Source organism: Lutra lutra, chromosome 13 (genome assembly GCF_902655055.1).
Source record: "Lutra lutra chromosome 13, mLutLut1.2, whole genome shotgun sequence".
In the NCBI taxonomy this organism is placed as follows: domain Eukaryota; kingdom Metazoa; phylum Chordata; class Mammalia; order Carnivora; family Mustelidae; genus Lutra; species Lutra lutra.
In genome coordinates this window covers 11,158,524-11,182,502 of record NC_062290.1, presented here as the reverse complement: position 1 = coordinate 11,182,502, position 23,979 = coordinate 11,158,524, and the positions used below count along the sequence as shown (strand labels likewise).

Below are 23,979 nucleotides of genomic sequence, written 5' to 3'. Positions count from 1 at the left end.
TCCTGTCTGCGAAAGGAGGAGAGGCCACAGGGGCTGGGCTGGAATGCAAAGGTGTACAACTGGCTGAGTGGGATCGGGGACAGACAGACAAGTCCGAATAGATGGGGGCTAACTCAGCTCCTGGCCAACCAGCAAGTGCCAGGCAGAGCCAAGCAGCTAGTTCACAGCCACTGACAGTGAACCCTCTCCTCTACTAAGGACAGGTTCTCCCAAATGATAACCTAGAACACCCTGGGCAGTGTTTGGCTTTCTTCCAAAACTCAAGAGATGCTCTACATCCTCAGATACAATGAAGATTCTTTCAAAATTAAATGTAAAAATAAAAATAAAATGAGGGGATGTTTGTCTGGACTGCATGAAACCAGCAGGAAGAGTGGAGCACAGCTCAGCTTCGGAAGACCCCCAGAGCACTGGGCAGACACCGTCCTTCTTGGCTTTCTCTTCTGTAGCAAAGCTGACCTTCATAACCCAGACGTCAGCACCCATGTTCTGAATCGGCTTATACCCAGTCACACTAAGGAGACTGGACACATAGTGGCACAGATCCTAAAGCTATTAGGCTGAGCGGCAAATACATGAAGGGAAGAGAAGTAAGATTCGAGGTCACTATCTGCATAAAGGGCTCTTGCTCCAGGCTGACAAGGCTCACCTTGGTTCTAGGCTGAGTGTGATTGGTGGTGACAGGCAAGAAGAGGGAGAGGGGTCAGTCTTCACTCCAGGACTGTGGCCGGAGGGACTAAAGGGGCCCCTGGTCTGATGAGGAAAGTTCGCACTTGACCCTGTGGTCCCCAAGCAGCACATCCCACCGCCAGGTAACGCTGGGCTTCTGGAAGGGGTGGAAAGGCCAGGCCTACAGCTACAGCACCCACTAGCCAGTGACAGCCCTGTGCCTCCCTCCTCTGCAGCCAACGCCCCAGACATGCCCTTACTCCCCAGTTTACATGGAGTTTGTGGGTCCCAGCTGGCTTTGGTCTCCTCAGAGCCTTCTGAGCCTGCTTTCCCTATCCCAGAGGCTTCTCTTCCTCCAGCTACCCCCGCCCACCGTATCCCTACATTTCAGTTCCCAGCACCTGTGTCTGCCTCCCTCGGATGCTACCCCCTTCCCTGGCTCCACCAAGCTCCTGTCTGCCCAGGGCCCCCAGCTGCCCTCTAGCTTTGTCCCTTCCCCCACTCTCGCTCCAATCTGACACTTCCAAATGCCTCCCAACCACTGGTTCTCCACACACAAGCCCCAGCCCAGCAGCATCAGCGCTGCTGGGAAAACTCCTTAGACAGGCAGATTCTCAAGCCCCACCCCGACCTACCAAGTCGGAAGCTAAAAACGGGGAGCGGGCTGTGGATCTGTGTTTGGACAAGCCGTCCGGGGGATCCAGACGCAGCCAGTGCTTGGGAACCACCGCCCTCCACACTCCACCTGCTTCTCCTGTGGCTGTCTCCAACAGTTCTCCAACGTTTCCAAATCCAGCCTAACTCCCTATTTCTCACAACACCGCCTACCTTTACCAATAATGCAGGAACAAAACAGCACAACCCAAGTTCGATATGGCGGGCCTTCAAAACGCAACAGGTATTTTTAAAATCCATGACGAACTTGTGACTGTAGAGCGTGAAGGTAATTCTCTACGTTAGGATGGTGCACAACACTGCTGGGCAGCTTGGGAAAGAAAACACAGAATGAACTACCTCATGCAAAATACCTATCAGTGTAGCCTGCATGGGGTACAGGAAGACCCCAATGAAATACAGACAATATATTGTATATAAAAACAATGTATTAATAGTATTTTTCTGTGAAGGGGCAGATGGAGAAGGAGAAAGAGAATCTTTTTTTTTTTTTTAAAGATTTTATTTATTTATTTCACAGACAGAGATCACAAGTAGGCAGAGAGGCAGGCAGAGAGAGAGGGGAAGCAGGCTATCCACCGAGCAGAGAGCCCGATGCGGGGCTTGATCCCAGTACCCTGGGATCATGACCTAAGCCGAAGGCAGAGGCTTTAACCCACTGAGCCACCCAGGCGCCCCGAGAAAGAGAATCTTTTTTTTTTTTTTAAAGATTTTATTTATTTGACCGGGAGAGATCACAAGCAGGCAGAGAGGCAAGCAGAGAGAGAGAGAGAGGAGGAAGCAGGCTCCCCGCGGCTGGGAAAGCCCGATGCGGGACTCGATCCCAAGACCGAGATCATGACCTGAGCTGAAGGCAGAGGCTCAACCACTGAGCCACCCAGGTGCCCCGAGAAAGAGAATCTTAAGCAGGCTCCACGCTCAGTGCAGAGCTGGACGTGGGGCTTGACCTCACAACCCTTGAGACCGTGACCTGAGCCGAAATCAAGAGTCAGACGCTTAACCGACTGAGCCACGCAGGGGTCCCAATAAGGTTATTTTTTAATGGGCTAAAGCAAGAAGAGAATTACAGATTCAGTTACCTGAAAAGTATTAGGTACCTCAAATAGGTAGCTTCTTCTGTCTTTTTTGCATTATAAATTTCTCCCAAATGAAAATAAGAGATAGATTTCTACTATCTTTTTAAAATTTACAAGCACTTTTACAAATAAGTTTCATTGCAGTCCTTACTGTAATCTTTATTTTTTAAAGATTTTATTTATTTATTTGACAGACAGAGATCACAAGTAGAGAGGCAGGCAGAGAGAGAGGAGGAAACAGGCTGCCTGCCGAGCAGAAAGCCGGACGCGGGGCTTGATCCCACGACCCTGGGATCATGACCCCAGTAGAAGGAAGAGGCTTTAACCCACGGAGCCACCCAAACTCCCCTCCTTACTGTAATCTTAAAGGGAGATAATTATGCCCCTAACTCTGTGTTTCAGAATGTGGACACTCAGAGTCTCTGAGATGTTCTGGGCAGATGTCAGTCCTGCACCTAGATCCTGTGCCCTTCCTTCAGGACTCCTCTCAGGATGCCACACAGACACTGACTGGCCAATCTGCAGAGATGGCAAGGCTGACTGAGTTCAGTAAGGAGAATGCCCACGTCTCGCCCAGCCACAATAATGCTACACTCGAGCCAAGGATTATCTAACTCCTCACTCGTCACAGGTCTTGTGGTACCATGGAAAGAATCCTTCGATTTTTTTTTTTTTTTAAGATTTTATTTATTTATTTGACAGAGAGAGAGATCACAAGTAGGCAGAGAGGCAGGCAGAGAGAGAGAGGGAAGCAGGCCTCCCGCTGAGCAGAGAGCCAGACGCGGGGCTCGATCCCAGGACCCCGAGACCATGACCCGAGCCGAAGGCAGCGGCTTAACCCACTGAGCCACCCAGGCGCCCCAAGAATCCTTCGATTTTAAATCATTTGCTCTTTGGGAATTTATTTCAGTTTTGGCTCATCTTTTTATTTGCCTAAGGACCTAGTGTATTGTAGTGCCTGATATTCCAAAAGATATTAATGAATACATAGCTTCTTGGAGGTGAAGGGGAGTTTGTAGGCAGGGACGATTCTACATGGAAGAACAATGGAAAGAGCCATGGTCTAGAATAGGAGCACCACAACTGGCTTCAGTTTTCTCATCTGTAAAGTGGGGGTAAGAGAACTACCCCTCTCAAGGTCATTATCAAGATTTAATGAGAATGTATCTGAAAGTACCTAATTTGCAGTAGGCATGGACTCTAAGTCAATAGTCTAATACCTTGATCTCTCCTATGGAGACCAGTGGGTTCTTTCAAACATTCAGGAGACTGAACCTCAGATCTCGAGAGTGATGACAAAGTCATCCATTTTTACTAACCTCCCTAAATGATTCCCCTGGCATCACTGAAAAAACCATTCACTGAACACATTCTGAGGAATTTTTTCCTCATGTATGGACTACAAAACAGCATTTGTGGGTGGCCTGGGTGGCTCAGTGGGTTAAGCCTCTGCCTTCTGCTCAGGTCATGATCTCAGCGTCCTGGGATCGAGCCCCGCATCAGGCTGTCTGCTCAGCAGGAAGCCTGCTTCCCCCTCTCCCTTTGCCTGCCTCTCTGCCTACTTGTAGTCCCTTCTCTCTGTCAAATAAATAAATAAAATCTTCAAAAAAATAAACAAACCAGCATTTGTTCACCAAATAAAACTCTGAACGATATTGCTATTTCAGAAGAGAACGCAGCGGAAGAAAGGAAACCTTTTCTCTTCAGCCTTCCTACAATTACGAGGGGACAACAATCTGAATTTCTGTGAGTATAAGAATATCCTCAAGAGGGAGAATTTTTGTCTAACCTTGCCCATTTAAATTATCTTTTATTCATCATTTCAAAGGGATTTTTTTCAGGCAAAGGAAGCTGTAAGTTCCTGTCTACAAGTCGATAGTTTCTTTCCAATAAAATTCTTTTTTTTTTTTTAAGATTTTATTTGTTAATTTGACAGAGAGAGATCACAAGTAGACAGAGAGGCAGGCAGAGAGAGAGGGAGGGAAGCAGGCTCCCCGCTGAGCAGAGAGCCCGATGCGGGACTGGATCCCAGGACCCTGAGATCATGACCTGAGCTGAAGGCAGCGGCTTAACCCACTGAGCCACCCAGGCGCCCCTTTCCAATAAAATTCTTAACACAGGAAAAGTCAAGTGTCTTAGTAAAAGAAAAAAGAATGTGGGAAGAAGCTGAAGGATCTCCCACTGGTCAGCTAGTCAGTAAATCTTCCCAATATCCTTGATCACTTACATATTCGAAATCACATTCTTTTTTTTTTTTTTTAGAGATTTTTAAACTAATTTTTAAAGATTTTATTTTTAAGTAATTTCTACACCTAACACGGGGGGACCCCAACTCACAAACCCCAGGAGTGGCATGCTCTCCCTGCTGAGCCAGTCAGGCACCCTGAACCCACATCCTTGATCTGTAACAATGAGGCTCTTAGCTCATGGATGAAACCGCTCTTATTAGTTTGCCAATTCACACTTGTGTTCGCACTGAAATGCATGTCCTCACGTCACAAGCTGGGCAATTTTAAGCAGATGCAGGCAAATGACTTTCATTATTCCCAGGCTTTCCTCAATTATAAGAACATTTTCACAACTAGAAATAATGTCGTTGGACCATTAGATTCATTCAGCATGAAAGCAGAAACAAAATACGTAATTTGGGATATTTGGGAAAATTATTTCAAATCTGCTTTCTGAAGTCTTGCTGTGACCTCCTCCTTTATATACCAAGCAACAACTTTTTCCTTAAGGTTTATTCCAGCTACTTTCAAAAATGTGTCTGAGTCACTGTGGAAAGAATATATATGTATAAACAGGCTCCCTAAAATAAAGCCAGTTAAAGGAAGCACAGAGATAAATGTCACCGAGCATCTAGTTATTAATGTGCATCTGAGTCTGAACCCTGGGTAGCTCCATTCCTTTGGAGCCAAAACAAAAGGGAAACCCTCATGGGTTTCTGACTATCTCTATTAAAAGAAAGCACATGCACTCCGAAAACCTGGTGCTTCGGTGCCGTCTCCACAGAACAGTGACCCAGGAATCTCTACATGTTTATACAAACTCTGTGAACATTATCTTCCTTTCACTTTACATTCCGATCCAGCCTTTCTCCACCCTACAAAAAATATCATTTAAAGTATCCAGAATTTGCGGGGCTGGAGAGAGGGGAGAATGGGCTATTGTTTAATGGGTAGAGTTTTTGTTCCGAACCATGAAAAAGTTCTGGAAATGAAGAGTTGGGATGGTTGCATTGTCAGTGTACTTAATGTTACTGAATCGTACGTTTAAAAGGGTTAAAATGCTGAATTTCATGATATGTATATTTTATCATAGTAATAACAGAGAAGGGGTGGGAAGAATGGATTAACTGGGGATGGACAGTAAGGAGGGCATTGGATGTAATGAGCACTGGGTGTGGGTGTTCTATAATCACAGATCTGTGCCTCTGAAACCAACAATACATTATATGTTAATTAACTGAATTTAAATAGTTTAAAAAATAACAACAGTCGGGGCGCCTGGGTGGCTCAGTGGGTTAAAGCCTCTGCCTTCGGCTCAGGTCATGATCCCAGGGTCTTGGGATCGAGCCCCGCATCGGGCTCTCTGTTCAGCAGAGAGTCTGCTTCCTCCTATCTCTCTCTGCCTGCTTCTCTGCCTACTTGTGATCTCTGTCAAATAAATAAATTAAATCTTTAAAAAAATAATAATAATAACAACAGTCAAAGAATAAAAGTACCCAGAAACAAAAAACTCACAGGCCAGTATGCCAAGCCCATGTCCAGATCTCTTTGAGGAGCCTGACCCTGAGGGGGGAGGGGCTGTGACCCAGGCTGCTTAAGGGTGTTTGTCCTGCTTTGGCAAAATGAAGGTTCAAATGTAGGACTTGATGAAAATGTGCGGGAGCGTATTGTAAATCACTCCTTCACAGTGGACAGAACACTTCGCCCCAAGATACCCTAGGCCGGTGCTTTTCAAAGTTATTGTGCAAACGTTCCCAACCCAGGATCACAACCCAGCAGGTGCGGATCCACTGTAACAGGCCCCCAGGTGAAGGCGCTGATGCTCGCGGCCTCAGTTGAACGCGCAAGGCCCCAGAGCCCCGTCCAGAACCACCGGCCCTCACCAGGAAATGAGGAGGGCTGACCACACCTTTCAGGTGAACTGGTTAGGAAGGGAAATTACCGCCAACCACCGTTTGTAAAAATGCGTTGAGAAACACCAGAAAGCCTTGGCGCAGGGGGCTTCCCAAGTGTCCCCACCCACCTCCGGGACTAGGAAGCCGCCACAGACCACGAGGACAGTTGACAGAGAGGCAGTTTCACAGAAAGCCCTCGCCCAGACTTCAAAACAGCCGAGAATGCCCTTCTCGAGCTCGAAGAATGCCTGGAATTCAGTGGCCTTTATCCAACATAAAGATCTCCAACTCAGTGCTGACTTCGTCCCTATAGAAGAACCCCGCAGCCTTGAGCACCGACAACAACCCGCATGTTAAAGGGAAGGGGGGGGAACCCTCGAAGGCTCTTGGGCGCTGGGGACACAGATCGCGGCTCCGCGGGCTCCGGGAGTGTGCAGTCCCGGGCTCTCGGCTGTGTGGGGTGTGCGGGCCCCGTGGCTGGGACCCGCCGGAGACTCCGCAGGCAACCCCACCTGCTTGCAACTAACCCGCGCCTCCTTCGGCCCCACGGCACCAGCTCCTGCCCCCTTAAAGCTGGCTGCGCCAACAGAAACCAGAGGCCCTTCTATCCTGGTTAAAGAGAGGCTCAACAGAAAGTGAAACGGTCCCTGTTCCTTGGGGGAGAAGGCGCCAGACCAGGTAGGAAAGAGACGGTGGCCCCCGGGTGCCTGGAGCTGCCCCAGGTGCGGGCTAAAACCCACTACCAGACGATCCCCCAAGAGAAACCCTATGATGCGCTGTCGTCCCCCGGGAGGACCCGGAGCCAGAAGTCCTCTAAGCATCCCAGAGAGGAAAAAAATCGTGCCCAATAAAGTACACCCCGAATCCACAGGGAGATGGGGGGCAGCCATCAACTCGCATGTACTGTCGCTGCCCCTCAGCTCCGCTCGCACGCCGACCCAGGGCGCCAGTGCACCGCCACACCCCGCAAATCCCTCGCTCGGAGGGGCGCGACGGGTGGCAGCATCCCCGCGACGCCCGGGGCCCTGGCGGCCGCGGGGCGGGCGCTCGGGGACCGGGGAGGGGAGGGGGGAGGGTACTCGCCTGCGGGCTGGGGGCGGCCGCAGTCGCCGGGGTCCTGCGCAGGACGAGGGCGGGTCTCGGGGGCGCGCTCCGACGCGACGCCGGCTGCTGGGCGGGTGTCCCCTGCGCCGCCCGCGCTCGTAGCTGGTGGCGCCTGGCCGGGGCCGGAGTGCGGGACGCTGCCCAGGGAATGGGCGGGCACGACTGGCCTCGGTCGCTGCTCCTGTGTATTATTGTGGCCTCGAGCTATTTCCTGTTTGGAGGTTTGGGAGAAAAAAAAAAAAATATATATATCCAGGGTGGGGGCAGGGGGAGTGGGCGGCGGAGAGCCAGAGAGCGGCGGCCTGGAGGGGAGGAGGGTGGGCTACGGTCCGTCACCTGCTTCCTGGAGACCCCAAGGGTGCCAGGTGCGCCAGTCTGGGCCAAGAGACGAGGCTTACTGCAGCTGTACTTTGGGGTGTTGGCAACGACTTGGGTGGGGGGGCTCGCATGGGCCACCCAGCAGTGGAGCCGGGACTGTGGCCGCAGGGACCACCTGGCCCCCAGCCTGGGCATCCATTCCCCTTCCTCTTCCCTTCCCTGCCAAACTGCCACTGTGCTTTCTTTCCGCCCAAGGGCAAAAGGGATTCGATGTGCTGCTTTATTTGTTCTCTGCTCGGCTTTCTGATCCTCTCCAGGGGTGTGGGCTAGGAAGGGGGTAGCTACACTACCCTTCACAGGAGCACGGAAAGGATGGTTGTGGGCCACTATTGTACGTGCTTGGTGGCTCTGGGGTCTTTGTTTTTGCTTGGGCGTGGGGCGAGAGGCAGGTTGTTCACTTCGGTGGAAAGTTAACTTTTATGATCAGCTTCCGTTCCCCTCCCCCGTGAACTTCACCCTTAGCCAGGATCACAGGGTCGGAGGCCCCAATCCGGAAATACCGGTTCCTCCCGCTGGGACAATAGGTGAGGGCGGGAGCGCTAACGCGAGAGCCTGTTTAGTCACCGCGGGAAGCCCTGCTCTGCCTGGAAGGCGGCATCTTCCAGGGCCCCAGCCTGCAACGGGCGAGCAGGTGCTCCTTGCACTTTAGTCACGTTAAAAATGCCGGGACGGTAATAGGGAGTTATTGTTTAATGGATGCGGAGTTTCAATTTGGTCTGATGAAGAGGTTCTGGAGAGAGATCGTGCTGTTGGTTGCACATGTGAATGCACTTAACGCCACTGAATTGCATGCTTAAAAATGGTTAAAATGGTTAATTTTACGGTACATGTGTTTTACAACACACGCAAAGAAAGGTTCATTGAATACATCTTTGCATATGACTGCCAAACCCTCCTGCCCTCCTTCTCACCCAAACCTCTGCCAGAAGTACTGGAATGAATGACCATGCTTCTGATAAAGCTCAAGTTCATTTAGTCTAGACTTCTGGGGGTGCCTATTAGCAAGATTTTCAAAAACTGAGTAGATTGAGCCTAGAGGATAGTACCCTTTTTAAAAAAGAGAACAGCAGTTTTCCACGTAGGGGGAAATTATGTCAGGTGAATTTAAAACAATTATTTAACAACACATCCTTTAGGTATATACCCTAAGGATGGGAAATGTTTAAAAAAAGTTTAAAAAAAAACAAAACTGCTTCTCAGCAATGATAATGATAGTAGAGTAGTAAGAAGTAATTATGTTAATAATATTAAGAATCAAGATTTTTTAGTATAAAAAATAAATATAAAATCAAAGCCGATAAGCAATATGTTTTGTTTGTTTTGTTTTGTTTAAAGATTTTATTTATTTGACAGAGATCACAAGCAGGCAGAGAGAGAGAAGGCGGGAAGCAGGCTCCCTGCTGAGCAGAGAGCCTGATGCAGCACAGGATCCCAGGACCCTGGGATCATGACCCTAGCTGAAGGCAGAGGCTTTAACTCACTGAGCCACCCAGGCGCCCCAAGCAATATATTTTCTAAAGATTTTATTTGACACAGAGAGAGAACACATGTAGGAGGGGCAGCAGAGGGAGAGGGAGAAGCAGAAGCAGACGGGAGCCCAATGTGAGACACCGTCCCAGGACCCTGGGATCATGACCTAAGCTAAAGGCAGATGCTTAACCAACTGAGCCACACAGGCGCCCCTTAGGGTATACTTTTCTTAAAAAATGTATTTCCAGGGTCACCTGTGTGATTCAGTCGGTTAAGTGTCCAGAGCTTGATTTAGGCTCAGATCATGATCTCAGGGTCATGAGATCCAGCCCCATGTTAGGCTCCATGCTGAGCATGGAGCCTGCTTAAGATTATGTCTCTTGCTCTCCCTCTACCCCTCCCCTCCTGCTCTCTCTCTCTCTCTCTCTAATTAAAAAATAAAAATAAAAAAAAATCCAAGATCTAGCTACTCAAAATGTCCACCAAACACTGACCAGCCTGGTAGGAGTAAGCACTCTAGGATTTCAGACTGTGATCTCTAAATATAATATTTCTCTAAAAGGAAATAGATCTACTTGGAAAAGTGGTTGATTTTCTGTCAGAGGCAAGAAATATCCAAAATAAGCCTGGAATATCTTGTCAATTGAGGAACCAGGGAAGCTATCAGAAACACTCAGATTGACATCAAACAGAATCTGGAGCCACTCTGTGGAAGCATCCACTATCCACCGGCCAAAGTGGGATAAATTTTAAGCTTTGAGAAGAAAAATAACGGGACTCCTGGGTGGCTCAGTTGGTTAAGTGTTTGCCTTTGCTCAGGTCATGATCCCAGGGCTGGGGCTGAGTCCCACATCAGGCTCCTGGCTTAGCAGGGAGCCTGTTTCTCCTTCTGCCTGCCACTCCTCCCTGTACTCTCTCTCTCTGTCAAATAGATAAATAAAATCTTTTTAAAAAAGAAGAAAAATAACTGCAATGAATTGAAACATATCATACATGTGTATATCCATAAGTCATGATGATACAAAAAAAACAAACAAACCCTGATTACCTTTGCAGATGCAATAGAACTAATTCATTATTTTGAAAGCTGTTAAATTTTAAGAGAAGGAATTACACATTTCACCTGCCTTTTCTGGACTGTGTCAAACACGTATGTACTACTTCAGATGCTCTTTGTCTCGTCTGTCTCTTACTCCAACCACCGCTGTAGCAACAAGGTCTAGGTCGGCTCTATCCAGCTTCATGCGGGAACAACTGCATGTCTTGATAAGACAGGTGTTTTCATTACTCAGAATACACTCATCTCCTCCCTCCTACCCCAGTTCTTCTCTGTGAGCACCAGCGTGGGGATACCCTTGCATACACCACCCTGAAGTCAATGTTTCGTTGTCTGAGCTTCTACTAGCGAGGGGTAGAAGCTGATATGTGAATATTACTTTTTTTCCCCCACAAGATGAACTATCCTGAGACTCCATATATATTGCTTCTCAGAAATCAAGTCATATTGATCAAGCAATCAGGTGCCTAAACCAGTAGCCTGCTGGGTGAGTCTCTCTTCAGTTGGCTTTCTCTGCTTCTCCCATCCCTCGCTTTTTTCTATAGGATCACTTTCCCCAATAATGTCCATGACTCAAGGCTCTGCTTCCTGTGAAATCCAGGCTAAGACATGTACAAACTGTGTGTCAGGATGACTAAATAGTTGACAAAGAAATTATTCTAGCCAACAAATAAGGATTGACAAAATTTGAATATTGGCATTTTCCAAAACACTAATAAAATATTGGATCAAGGCAATAGTCATCGATGGCCTTGAACATCACAGAAAAGATCACCGGACATTATGTGCCATCTGATGGAAATATACACCACCACAAATGGCACATTCTTGCCAAAAAGAGCAAACCTAAGTCTGACCAACTTTCTAGATCCAACTACCAATGTATAAGAATTACTAGAGGGACACCTCGGTGGCTTAGTGGGTTAAAGCCTCTGCCTTCGGCTCAGGTCATGATCTCAGGGTCCTGGGATCGAGCCCCTCATCAGGCTCTCTGCTCAGCAGGGAGCCTGCTTCCCTTCCTCTCTCTCTGCCTGCCTCTCTGCCTATGATCTCTGTCTGTCAAATAAGTAAATAAAATCTTAAAAAAAAAAAAAGAATTACTAGAAGAGAGGAATATGTTAAACAACACTACTATGAGGTACAATCAACAAAATCCAGAATCTGGGAAATTCAAGAAGCCAAATGATCCCTTTTTCTCAACAAGAACCAGCAAGGCATTAAAGACAAAAGGGGAAGAAACCTATAGATGAAAAGATTTAAGTGATAGCGATGAGATTAATAATGTGTATTTCTTGTTTGGGCCTTGATTCAGAATAAAAAACCACTAAAAAAATGAAGAGATATTTGGGAAAAACTTAGTATTCCCTAAGTTTTAAAATGTTTTAATCACATGCCACTGATTTAATCTAGTGTATGGGGTTGATGGTGCTACTACATGTGTTTGGCATATCACACACACACACATCTGAATTGAAATGAACATTTCAAAGACTTGGATTTGGGATAATCTCTGAATGTGTTCAGGTAGGAAGAAAGGGACTCTGGCTGGTAACTGACATTATCTCGGTTTCTCCCACCCACTCTTTTCATTCCGGGTACACGCTGTATGGATTCCTTTGTGCTTTCCTGTAATCAACAAAACATAATTTTCAGTAACTAATAAACATTTCCACTCTGAAGACTACACATTTCAAAATCTGCTCAGAGAAGCGAAAAGAGATGCCTTCATAGGCGCCAGGGGCAGTACCATGAAAAATGGGGCAAGAGCTCTGGGTTCTGACTTGGAGCTCAGCAGAGGTTTCCTCCCTGCACTGGCCCCAAGGCAGCCCCACAGAAACCATCTTGCCTTTCTGGGAGACAAAGCCCTATTCTGCCTCTCTGGACAGGGAGTTCTGTGTTCTGCGTCCCGAGGCTCTGAACTAGATCCTGTGCTTCACCTGCAGGCTGGGCAGGCAGGGTGATGGGGAAGAGGTCAAATCTCAGTCTGAAGTGGGGCAGTTGCCTTGATAAGTAAGACAGGTGTTTTCATTACTGGCAACAGGTGCACGACGGAGCCCAGAAAGAGCTTTGTTTCTCATCTTGACTTTGCTGTCTGTTGCCTATGTATGTTTGGTATTTCTGTCCAGTCTTATTATGAAATAATTGACCTATATCACTGTATAAATTTAAAATGCACAGCAGGATCACTTGATTTACATCTCCTGTGAAATAATGGCCACAGTAGGATCAGCTAACATCCATCACCCGATATAGATAAAGTACAAAGAAAAGGGGATTCCCTGTCAGCTTATTCAGTGGAACATGCATGAGTTCAAGTCCCTTATGTGCTGTAGAGTTTACTTAAAATAAATTCTTTATTTTCTATTTTTTTCTTTTTAAAGATTTTATTTATTTATTTGGCAGACAGAGATCACAAGTAGACAGAGAGGCAGGCAGAGAGAGAGAGAGAGAGGAGGAAGCAGGCTCCCTGGTAAGCAGAGAGCCCGACGCGGGACTCGATCCCAGGACCCTGGGATCATGACCTGAGCCGAAGGCAGAGGCTTTAACTCACTGAGCCACCCAGGCGCCCCTTTATTTTCTATTTTTAAGATTTTATTTATTTACACCTCCTCCCCAGTTTTGCATTTAACTTCAGTGTTTTCACCCTTTGACCCAGGAACTCCATTTCTAGGTATCTATCCCACCCCAACAAGTAATGAAAGAAATATACTCAAGAATGCTGATTCCTGTGTGCTGGAATAGCAAAAAAAATAAAATTAAATGCCTTTAAAAGAATGGCTGCGTAGAGTCCATACTACTTGTTTCATTGTCCTGTTTTCTAAGTCCAGCCTGTATTTCCCCTTACACAATGTTATTATTGTAATATTTGATCCATATGAAATATACATCTGGATTACCGTGAGAGCATCTAATAAACCCACCACACAATCAATAAACAATAACCAGTGTTTTTGATGACGCCACGTGCTTTCAAGACCTAATTGTCCTCATTCATTTCAAGGGAATCACTATCCTAAAATAATGCATTCGTTAAAAAAAATTTTTAAGGGGACACCTGGGTGGCTCAGTCATTTAAGCCTCTGCCTTCACCTCAGGCCATAGTCCCAGGGTCCTGGGATCCAGCCCCACATTTGGCTCCCTGCTCTCTGGGGAGCCTGCTTCTCCCCCTCCTTCTGCCGCTCCCTCTGCTTGTGTGTTTCCTCGCTCACTCTCTCTGTCTCAAATAAATAAATAAAATATTTTCATTTCATTTTATTTATTTATTTGACAGACAGAGATCACAAGCAGGCAGAGAGGCAGGCAGAGAGGAGGAAGCAGGTTCCCTCCAGAGCAGAGAGCCTGATGTGGGGCTTGATCCCGGGATCATGACCTGAGCTGAAGGCAGAGGCTTTAACTCACTGAGCCACCCAGCTGCCCCTAAATAAATAAAATCTTTAAAAAAAAATTTTTTTAGGGGCACCTGGGTGGCACAATGGCTCAGGTCATGTTCTCAGGGTCATGAGATTGAGCCCAGGCAGGCTCCATGCTTAGCACAGAGTTTGTTAGAGATTCTCTCTCTCCCTCTGGCCTCCCCACCATGTGTGCTCTCTCTGTCTCTCTCTCTCTAAGATAAATAAATAAATCTTAAAAAAAACTTTTCTTTTACCTAAACATGTATATCTTCTTTTTTTTTTTTAAGATTTTATTTATTTATTTGACAGATAGAGATCACAAGTAGGCAGAGAAGCAGGTAGAGAGAGAGAAGGAAGCAGGCTCCCTGCTGAGCAGAGAGCCCGAGGCGGGGCTCGATCCCAGGATCCTGGGATCATGAACTGAGCCAAAGGAAAAGGCCCCAACCCACTGAGCCACCCAGGCGCCCCCACATATCTTCTTAAACAATATATTGTTTGGATCTGCTTGTTTTTGAGCTTAATAAAAACAGAATCACACTGTGTGTGGTCTGCAACCAGCAATTTTCACTGAAAATCGTATTTTTAAGATTTATCCAAGTTCTTGAATCAAGCTGTATTTCACCCAATTTTCCTGCTGTATAATATTCCATTTCCATATTTGATTCTAAACTTTCCTTTGGAATAAAAAGATGTCCACACTCTAGGCAGACAGTTACTCTCTTGGTGATTTCTGGAAAAAAGCTGTTAGATCTTTGCAAGATCAGAATTTGTAGACAAGAATGGTTCTCTGTTTCACCCACCGAGGAAATACATACATCACCCCATGTCATTTGAGGGCTTTTGCCTTCAAAGTATGTTTGATGTTGCATAGCTGTCAGAGAATGCATCAAAGTACAGCTCACAAAACGTCTCTATATTCCCACCAATCACTCCATAATTTCAAAAATACGTAGCCTTTTATTATTTTTTATTATTTTTTAAAGATTTTATTTATTTAAGAGAAATGAAGAGTAGAGGAGGGGGGAAGGGCGAGGGAGAAGCAGGCTCCCCGCTGAGCAAGGAGCCCCAGGCAGGACTTGATCCTAGGGTCACGACCTGAGCTGCAGGCAGATGCTCAACTGACTGAGCCACCCAGGCGCCCCAGGAATGGGTAGCCTTTTAGTCCACATTCCTAGATGACTCATTCTTCCTTCTCTTCCTAGAAATCGACTTCTTCCTCCCAGGTTAATCTGTTGGGTGAATTTTACTTTCTCTGGCTCTTTGGATTTTCCTTCCTAATTCTTAACACCTTGGGCCTTGATGAATTCTGCTGCTTTCCCTAGGCCTCTCCTTTACAACCACACAACTCTGTCAGGTATTGAAATGACAGCCAACAAAGCAGTCACAGTCATCGGATCTAGTGCAGAGTATACCGGTCAGTGTTCACTGTACTAGTCTTTCCATTATTTTGTACATTTGAAATTTTTCCTATATAAAAATGCAGGGAGGGTGAGGGATCAAATAAACTGATCGATTTGGGAGTCACATTTTTTTTTCTTTTAAGATTTTACTTATTTAACAGAGAGTGAGTGAGAGAGAAAGAGCACCAACAGGGAAAGGGCAGAGGCAGGAGAAACGGGCCCCCTGTTGAGCAGGGAGTCCAACTCGGGGCTTGATCCTACAACCCTGACATCCAGACCCAAGCCAAAGGCAGCCACTTAACCAACTGAGCCACCCAGGCACCCGGAAGTCACATCTTTTTAAGGTATATCTACTGGCTGTCGCTGAAGAATGCTCTCTATCAGGTAAGAACAAGTAGCCTGGGGGCACCTGGGGGACTCAGTGGGTTGAGCGTCTGCCTTCAGCTCAGGTCGGGATCCCAGGGCCCTGAGACGGAGCCCCGAGTTGGGAGCCTGCTTTTTCCCTCTCTCTCTGTCTACCACTCCCCCTGCTTGTACATTCTGTCTTTCTCTGTCCAAGAAATAAATAAAATCTTAAAAAATTAAAAAAAAAAAAAAGGTCTGCATGACCCAATATGTAAAGTTGTCCACGACACATTGGTATGGACGAAAGCAAGGTATGAAGCAATACATATGGTCCGGGCCTCGTTGTGCAGTTAATACACATATGTGTGTACAAGTATATACATATATACAGACATGTGTACACATGTATACATGCAAATGAACAGAAAAATGGTTAGAAGAATGCTCAGCATCTTGGCAATTAGCTAACTAAGAAGGTAAGTGGAACAGTCTCTGATTTAGGGGAACTGGAAAATGGTAGTGAAGACAGTTCTGCTTTTGGGGGTGCTGTTTTGAATTTAAAAGCCAACTAAAATTAAGGGGCACCTGGGTGGCTCAGTTGGTTAAGCGTCTGCCTTTGGCTTAGGTCATGATCCCAGATCCTGGGATCGAGCCCCGCCCCTGGAGGTGGCTCCCTGCTCAGCAGGGTGTGGGGGGTTCTGCTTCTCCCTCTCCCTCTGCCCACATCCACTTATGTTCTCTCTCTCTCTCTCTCTCTCTCTCTCTCTCAAATAAATTTTTAAAAAGCTAAGTAGAATAAATGCATGGGATGAACTAGACGATCTGTCCAGTATCTTCTGGCTGACACTTGCAGTGATCCTAACAGGAGGGAAGTTGTCTGTCTTGATGGGGACTTAGTGAGAGATAGCGGGCACGGGGCCTGGGACATCCTGCAGAGTGAAAGGGGGCCCGCTGCAGCTCTCGGAAACACCCTGGCCACAGGTGCAGGGATCACGTGGCCGCCAAGTGCTCTTTCTACACTCCTTACCCTGGCTTTACCCCCAGTCACACCTATCTGGCCCAACAACAGGGTTGCTCCTGGGCCTGGAGAAACCTCAGCTCCCTCCTCCATGGGGCAAGGCAGGCAGCAGCCCCAGCTTCTCCCCAAGCAGAGGCAGGAATGGGGCAGGTAAACACCTCACATGTAGCGACCTGTGGAGTATTGAGAAGAAAGACCATCCCTTCTTCACGTTCAGCAATCCTGCATCAGCTGCCTTGAGCCCCTTTCACACACTTTATGGTCCACTCTGCTTTAGTGTGTACTTTAAGTCCTTCCTAAACTCAGTTTAGAGGCAGGGGTTACATCTGGATAGTTTCTGCAGCCAAAGCTTTAGGAAGTTTTTCTAAGAAAATAGCAGTTTAAGTAACTGGCACATGGCTGCTTGATGGCCTTCCCCAATGGACTTTGACAGACAGCTCATAAAGAAGTAATACTTTCTGTCCATCACTTGTTAGTAGTCCAAAGATTACTGTAGTTTTAGTTAAGCCTCTGGTGAATATTCATTTTAAATTCACATGAGAAGTATCATTTCCCTGGAGCTGGGATTGCCTGTGAATTTCCAGGGAGAAAGATGGAGATAGAAATATATGTAGATATGAGTAGAGATAAATTCCTTGAACAACTTTGTAGAAAACAAGGATATGATGACTTATAAGGTCTAATGTAAAAATCATCTTTTTTTATTGTGATGCTCAAAAAAGCTCTAAACAAAAAAGATGTAAACAAAATGATAATATATAATTATAACTGGTATTTACATATATAGCCAATCATAGAAATTAAAGGCTAAGATACAATTGAATTGCACCTGAGAAATAATGGGTGTATTAGGGACATGACTGAAATAAGGGGCTCCCATTTTAATGAGCACTTATTTGGCACACTATGCCTGTGACGCTGAAGTGAGGTTCTGTAAGCATGCTAATTGAGTGAGGAATTCTTCCACTGAAATCAATACCAAAATTTTAAAACACAACACAAACCAGGGCAGGTGAGGGTGGGAAGAAACTGCTACTACATTGTTTGCCATGGTAAACTGCTCCCACCCTTTCAAAAAGCATTTCCATAAAACGCACCAAGGCTCATAAAAATGTTCAAGTGATTTGACCTTGTAATTTTACACCAGGCTCCTATTTTCAGACCATAATGTAAATGCAGAGAAGACTATATGCACAGAACTTTTCATCAATGCATTAGTCATAAGAGCAAAAATAGAAAACAATGAAAATATCTAATAATTAGGAAAAATAAAACATCCACTAGAAGGTACATTATATGGGCATATATATGTTAACTATGAAGAATATGTAGCAACATTTTTTTTTTAAGATTTTTTTCTTTTTTAAGATTTTACTCATTTGACAGAGATCACAAGTAGGCAGAGAGGCAGGCAGAGAGAGAGAGAGAGGAAGAAGCAGGCTCCCTGCCGAGCAGAGAGCCAGATTGGGGGCTTGATCCCAGGACCCTGGGATCATGACCTGAGCCAAAGGCAGAGGCTTAACCCACTGAGCCACCCAGGCACCCCTATAGCAACATTTATTCAGTCAACTACTTACTGAGCCATTTTAGCTATATCATGCTAAGCTTGGATGATACAATGATGCACAAACAATGGAGGTTTTGTCCTCTTGGAACTTACGGATAATACTTATGGTGTAGTATTCAGTGTAAATGACAGAATACAAAATTCCCATACCGTGATTGCCACTGTGAAACGCACTGGCAGAGGGACGGGAATAAAATAAACCAAAATGCAAACTGTGTATTTGTTTTATTTGGGGTAGTGAGAGCATAGATAATTTCTCACCCCTTTTCAGCATTTTACAGATTGCAATCAGGATTTTTATAATTTAAAATATTGTGGGATGTATAAGAACATCCAGAAATACTATTATAAGCTGAAAAATGCAGAATAGTAAAGGGGGGCAGAGAGAGTAGCTGGGGCTCCACGAGCTGTGACACAGGGACTGAAAACAGTTGTGCACGAAGGAAAAGTATTATGAAAAGCAATAGGATCTGATCTTAACGCTTTTATTTTTCTTATCAAGTACATGTTCATGGGTTGGTTCAAGGTCTTGTAACAGTGTGTACTTTTAAAAGAGTCTTGGGGGGCACCTCGGTGGCTCAGTGTGTTAAAGCCTATGCCTTCAGCTCAGGTCGTGATCCCAGGGTTCTGGAATCGAGCCCCACTTCGGGCTCTCTGCTCAGCAGGGAGCCTGCTTCCCTTCCTCTCTCTGCCTGCCTCTCTGCCTACCTGTGATCTCTGTCTATCAAATAAATAAAATATTTACAAAAAAATAAAAAGAGACTTGGAGGAGTCACCCCTCTGCCAGTCCAAGAACCATGGAGCGAGGCCCCTGGTACAGGTGGAGAACAATTGCATAAATAAAATCTTTTAGGAAAGAGTGCGTTAATAAAATTTTTTAGAAGATTTTATTTATTTATTAAAGAGAGAGAAAGAGCAGGGGGAGGGGCAGAGGGAGAGGAAGAAGCAGACTCCCTCCTGAGCAGGGAGCCTGATGTGGGACTCAGTCCCAGGACCCAGAAATCATGACCTGAGCAGAAGTCAGACGCTGAACCAACTGTGCCACCCAGGCGCCCCCTATTTTCCCTTTTATTTTATGATTATTATTATTTTTTTTAAAGATTTTATTTATTTATTTGACAGAGATCACAAGTAGGCAGAGAAGCAGGCAGAGAGAGAGAGAGGAGGAAGCAGGCTCCCCGCTAAGCAGAGAGCCCGGTGTGGGACTCGATCCCAGGACCCTGAGATCATGACCTGAGCTGAAGGCAGAGGCTTAACCCACTGAGCCACCCAGGTGCCCCTGTTTTCCCTTTTAAAAGTGAGGAAAATAGTATCTGCCTCAGAGATTATTGTTAGAAATTACATATATATATATATATAGAGAGAGAGAGAAACTCTAAGATAGTATATGAGAATTATGATCAGCTACAGAGAACAGAATCTCAACCACAGTGTCCAAACAAGATAGGCCTCTGTTTTTCTGTTGTTTTTGTTTTGTTTTTTACATCACAGATACCTGGAGGCCGGCAGTCTCATTTTGGTACAGCAGCTCCGAGATGAAACCAGGGGACAAGGCTTTTCTAGTCTTTCTGCTCGGCCAAGTTCGCCTGTGGTTTTGACCCTCATAGGTCCGAGATGAGTCCTTCACCTCCAGGCGTCTAGGGCATCGTGTAGGCAAAAGCCCACGCTAGTTGAGGCTGCTGACAAGATTTCGGGTAATCTTTTCTGCTTACGTTAGTCAAAGTAGGTTCCTATGGCTATTCCTAGCTACACATATATCCCCCCCACATACTGTAGGCTAGCATCTCGACTCTGTAGACAGAGCTTATATCTGACACAGATACTCATAATATGTGCTCAATAAATAATACATGTTGAGCTGAAACATTAAATTGTCTCCTCATCAAAGTATGACTCCCTATAAAGTAATAAATCAAAAGTAAAATATTAATTTCTTGAGGGTCTAACTAAATGCTCCTGTCCAGAAAGTTCTGGATGCTCCTTCTGTACTGAATACCCCCAGTGAGGACAAGACAAAAGCTACTCACCTGGCTCCCAAGCCATCCTAGGAACCACATTATCCACCTTGCTTTGCCTCATGCTTGCCAGTGTGAAACCCAGGAGACAGAAACCAGAGGTAGTCCAGCGTGTGGACGGTCTGGAGAGCATGGTCCACACTCTCTGTCACGGATGGAACAGCCACAAGTACCACGTCAACCATCCAGGAGAAATACATCCCACATGTGGGTCTGATGGCTGTTATACAGCCATGTCTGTGAGAAATTGTATCAGGAGCTGAGGAGTCACTAAAATGAGGAGCTGAGTTAATTATCCTTACCTATGGTTCCCAAGGCAACAAGACAACAACCCTCTTAGGATCCAGGGTAATAAGATCCTTTCAAATTCACTTGGGGGAGATCAGTTTTCTGTGGCCTGCACCTGCCTGCATGGACATGATTCATAGGGTTTCTGCCTTCTTCTGAGCCGGATATAAGCACCCCGCAAGTACACTGTGGTTCTTACTTGTGTTTTTTTCAGGTCCCGCTGATATGCACTAAATACCGACCCCTCCCCAGCACAGGACCACCTAGAACAGGTGTATCCACTTGGTGCGGAAGGATGTGATGTTGAGCAATTCATTCCTCCCGAGATCCAGATTCTTGATTCATCATAGTGTAGCCGCTCACGAGATGGGTTCAGGTGGTGGCTTTTTGGAATCACACAGAGAAAGGCCAACAGGCCCATAATCCCTTAGCCAAAATTCTGAAATTTTAGAGTTTTGTCTCGGAAACCAAGAGCTTGGTGCTAAACAAATTTGGCAGTAAAATCTGACCTGAATTGGATCTAAGTCTATTTATGGTCCTTATTTATTTTACTTGGTATAAGTAATCATACATTTCCCTGTGGTTACATCCATGGATTTAATTATGGGGTATGTCCCTAGACGTATTATGCAGTGCTACTCAGTATACACTCCATATTCCCGAAGAACTGAATTCCAAAACCTAGGGCCCAAGTGTTTCAGATAAAGGATCACAGATGGGGAAAATAAACCTCCAGGAGATGAGTCGTTATTGATGAGTTTTCAGCAGGTCACACTGCACTTGTTCCTCTATAAACTGTACAGTCTCTGTTTTCCCTCCCCAAACATACATTATCCAACCCTAACTATTGTGTGCCTTGTAGAAAATTTTGCAAACTCATTATACACACCTCAAAGTTCTTACCTTACAAATTTGCCCTGGCTCTGCCAATATTTACAAGGATTGCCCCTCCTTATAGGAGAAACAACTCCATTTCCTCATACTGTTTTTCATACCAATAAGAAAACAAGCATCCACCTAGAGCAAATATGTTCCTGTCTCTGCAAATTTCCAGGGAAAGCAAATTAGAAGAACAATTCAAAGGAGAATATGCCCAGGTATTTTTGTTTTGTTTTGTTTTTGTTTTTTTTTTTTTAATTTATTCATTTGTCAGAGAGAGAGAGAGCTAGAGCACAAGCAGGCAGAGTGGCAGGCAGAGGCAGAGAGAGAAGGCTCCCTGCCAAGCAAGGACCCCCGATGTGGGACTCCATCCCAGGACCCTGACCTGAGCCAAAGGCAGAGGCTTTAACCCACTGAGCCACCCAGGCGCCCCTATGTTCAGTTTTTTTTTTTTTTAATATGTTCAGTTTTTTAAATGTATCCTCTAAGTTCCTTTATGTGGCTGTGGGGTAGGGTTTGGTTTTGTGACTTCTGCATAGTATTATCATAGCAAGTTAATCTCAAATATCCAGATAAGTCAGAAATAATGATTTGGATTGAAGAAAAGCAGAGTTTGCCACATCCAAATATGTCTCTGAAAGGTCCCCCAGTGATAGGTCCGTGATCAAAGGAGCGAGACGGATACAAAGCGAAGGTCAAGCAAAGCTTTATTTCGCACCAAGCATCGAGAATCAAACTGACCGGTCAGGGCCGTCTCTTACAAAGAGGCAACCCCTCCCTGCCTTACAGAGGAACTGTTATAGAGCAAAGGCCATGTGGTTGGGCCTGGCCATACACAGGTGGCCAATGAGATTGTAACACACAGAGAAAGCTGCACCATCATGCTAGGTCACACACGGGTGGCCAATTGAATTACAATTGACCCTAGTAGATATTTGAACTAGCCTATCACCTTGGTCAGAATTGGCACCCAAAAGGCGGGATCCACACTCCTTGGTAGCTAGGGAGACAGTATGCGCCCCCACTGATTGGATACCTCCACCTGGCCTGACCTGCCCTTGTATTTGGGCTTTGTTACCTGGGACTGGTTTCCAGGACTTGCTTTTAAGTAAGTTCCCTGAGGGGGGGTGGGGGGCAGGGTCAGTTTAAATTTTACTGCATAAACAACAAAATCACTGTTTAACCAGATGGAATCCCTCTGGCTAAATGGGCCCTTACATCTCTTTGGCATAAGGATTATTTTAGAATCATCATTTTTTGAAAAACAGCAGTCAGGAGAGAAGCCCTGAAAACCAAGTAGAAGTTACTTGGTTTTGTAAGAGCAATTTACATTTGTCTTCCTCTCTGTACCAAGAAGAGAAGGAGGTCTCTAAATCCCTAGAAATTCTTATCAATGAAGAAGACAAAGATTTAAATCTGCACAGGTTTTTTTTTTTTTAAGATTTTATTTATTTATTTGACAGAGATCACAAGTAGGCAGAGAGGCAGTCAGAGAGAGAGGAAAGGAAGCAGGCTCCCCACTGAGCAGAGAGCCTGATTTGGGGCTCAATCTCAGCCTGAGATCATGACCTGAGCTGAAGGCAGAGGCTTTAACCCACTGAGCCACCCAGAGGCCCCTAAATCTGCACATTTAAATCTCCTTGTTTACTGTGGTTTTCCTGGCAACCTCCCCGCTCCCCTGCCTTTTCCCCCAATATCTTTTGTGTATCACTGGAGATTATTTAACATGATGGCTTGGACCATTTCAGAGAGTTACTCAGTTTTCCTGGGTCTCTCGCATGTATACAGTAGGTACATATGTTGCTAAACTTCTGTTTATTTTTCTTCCATTAATGTGTCTCTTATTACGGGGCAGTGGGGAGGTGGGGGGGCGGTCTCAGAGAAGAACTTAGAAGGGTAAAGGGAAAATTATTTTCATCCCCAACTAGAACTTTCACTGAACAGGATTCAGCTCAGCATGCAGAACACATGAAGGTTTCCCAGATGACAAAATTATTGGATAGGACTAATGGATTAATGTCTAGAGTTATTTCTGTTGAAATATGGGTTTATTTAGGAACAGCAAAGGAATTGCAATTTGGGACATGCAAGCTATGGAAAACCATAGGCAAGTCTGGAGATCAAAGGAGAAGAAAGTTACTTTATACAGAGAATTGTTAAGTTGAGAGGGTCTACTTTATTTATTTATTTATTTATTTATTTGAGAGATTTTATTATATTAGAGAGAGAGAGAGAGAGAGATTGTTGGGAGGTGGAGAGCAGAGGGAGAGGGAGAAGCAGACTCTCTACGGAGCAGGGAGCCTGATGCAGGGCTCCATCCCAGGAGCTGATAGAACCCAACACACGAAATACAAATAATGTACATTTATGTACATTTTACCACAAGAAAAAAAGAGAGAAGAAAAAAAGAAAGGAAGGAAGGGAAGAAAGAAAGAGAGAGAGGAACAGAGAAAGAAAGAGGGAAGGAAAGGGAGAAAATGGGCGCTTGAGTGGCTGAGTTGATTAAGCATCTGACTCTTGATT

The 23,979-nt window shown here is 45.5% G+C and overlaps 1 protein-coding gene and 1 long non-coding RNA gene across 3 annotated transcripts in view; one reads left to right on the top strand and one right to left on the bottom strand.

Annotated features, from left to right (window-relative positions):
- The window catches only part of TJP2 (tight junction protein 2), a 121,425-nt gene extending 113,620 nt beyond the window's left edge, over nt 1-7,805 (bottom strand). For both annotated transcript variants that reach the window (XM_047698783.1, XM_047698784.1), the window contains exon 1: nt 7,627-7,805. The gene's annotated coding sequence lies outside the window, so the exon portion shown is untranslated. The remainder of the gene's footprint in view (nt 1-7,626) is intronic.
- The window catches only part of LOC125082903 (uncharacterized), an 83,223-nt gene continuing 65,734 nt past the window's right edge, over nt 6,491-23,979 (top strand). Inside the window, exon 1 of the long non-coding RNA XR_007122137.1 lies at nt 6,491-7,221. This is a non-coding gene — a long non-coding RNA (uncharacterized LOC125082903). The remainder of the gene's footprint in view (nt 7,222-23,979) is intronic.